The sequence below is a fragment of the Austrofundulus limnaeus genome, unplaced genomic scaffold, assembly GCF_001266775.1.
Source record: "Austrofundulus limnaeus strain Quisiro unplaced genomic scaffold, Austrofundulus_limnaeus-1.0 Scaffold930, whole genome shotgun sequence".
Lineage (NCBI taxonomy): Eukaryota > Metazoa > Chordata > Actinopteri > Cyprinodontiformes > Rivulidae > Austrofundulus > Austrofundulus limnaeus.
In genome coordinates this window covers 123533-125562 of record NW_013953332.1, presented here as the reverse complement: position 1 = coordinate 125562, position 2030 = coordinate 123533, and positions in this window count along the sequence as shown.

The window sequence follows — 2030 nt, the reverse complement described above, 5'->3', positions numbered from 1 at the left end:
CTGTTGTCACCTGTTTTGTTTGCATTTTTCAAATTTGCATTGAAGGCAGAGTTATCCTTACACGGGGGGGTTCATCACCTGCAACTCAACCAGGGAGTGCAGTAACGTCTCCACCATTATTAAAACCTGTCGCGGGTCTATTCTCACTCAGAAGACGCTTGTTTATGTTCATCACAGAAGTAGAACTTCTTTACTGTGTTTTTTTATTTTTATTCTTTTAGGGAAAGAACTCTGCACACGTCAGTGCTTCTATTCTGAATACAAGCCTGTTGCATGTAAACACTTGTCATGATCGGATTGTGCCCATGTAAACAATACCTTCAGATTATTTAATCAGAATACATTTCAATCTGATCAAAAAGATTTGCACATGTAAGCATAGCTTATGATGGCAACTATTGTCACAGAACAATCATTATTAATGTGTAAAAGCTGTCATAATAATCCTTTTTAATATTTGTTTTTTATTTTGTTTGTTTTGTTTTTTGTTTCAAAAAATGAAAAGGACTGTGTAGGGCTGCGTGGTATATGTGGTAGACAGTAGAAACAACATGAAGTTGGCCTACAGTAGAAATTTACCCTCTGCCATCCTATCGTCAGTTTCGTCACCGCACCTGTGTGAACAGGGCTGCGAGTGCAGAGACAACTGAGAAGGAGGAGTTTGTAAAAAAGGGAGTCGAGAAGTTTCCCCCTCCTGCTGTGGAAAAGTTACGTCATGCTGTCGTGTCGCAGGATCACTTCCTCCCTCCCGCCCGCTGCACGTCGTGCAGAGTGAAGCTTTAACGGCCGTAGTTTTTTCACAACCAAGTTGTCGGGAAAAAAAAGTTTTCTATGTGTTGTTACCGACAGACATGACAAAAAGTTTAAAAGATTTGGACGTCCATTCAGTCATAAATCCATCTAGCTGCTCTGAGCGCAGCAGAGCAGCAGCAGGTCGGTTCAGCAGGCAGAAGCTCAATGTATGGCAGGCAGATATTACATTTATTTGGCGTCACCACACTTACATTCCAGTTATCTGAAATTGTTTTATGACAGGACTATGTGCAGCTTAAGCACCTTCAGGTCCCGTCACTCTATAACATTTTAGTCAACTTAGGCCAACTTAAAAAATTTTATATCTAAATTACAAATTTTTCTTGAAGTTCTGGTTATAACATTCACTTTTTTTGATATTGTTGGAAATTTGAGAAATGTTTTTGTTGTTGAAACCGTTTTGCAATATATATAAAACATTCTTCTGTACTTCTGTTATGTTCATTTGCACTACAGCAAAAATGCTGGGTTTGATTATGATTACAGTTTTCTGCTAAATAAATGCTGTAAAAATTACATTATCTTTGGCTTTTATGATAATTTTCTACCGTAGTATATACCGTTATCGTGAAGGGATTGAATTTTTACCGTGATATGATTTGAGTTCATACCACCTAGCCCTAGGACTGTGTAAACATTTTTCCACCAAAATGTCTTTAAAATGCCGAAGGTCAGTGATTTTCAAAGACACATTGTCTGCACACCTTCCCAGGCAGAGCCTAACTGTGTTGGCAGTCAGTGCTGGGGGGGTGGGATTGATGCAAAGTCATGTAAATAAACAGCCTTTGTTAACACCCCCAGGTAACACCTCGGGAATAGAGACAATTATTAAGAAACTTTGAGGCCTGTTTTCTCCCTAATCTTGTTTGCAAAGTGCCAACATTTAAATGGTCATATCTTGTTCATTTGTTTAATTACGTGTTTGAAATCATTGGATAGCTTAGATTCTGCAAATTACTCAAAATGACCCCGGGGAGACTTGTGTCTGGTTTTGCCGTGGCCAGTCACATATGTGTGAGTGTTTCACAGTATACAGCAGGTAAAATAAGTATTGAACACGTCACCATTTTTCTCAGTAAATATATTACTAGAGGTGCTAATGACATGAAATTTTCACCAGATGTTGGTAACAACCCAAGTGAGGGCTGCCACGATTAGTCGATAAATCGACGACTAATCGATTATTAAAATAATCAATAACAATAATCGATTAATCG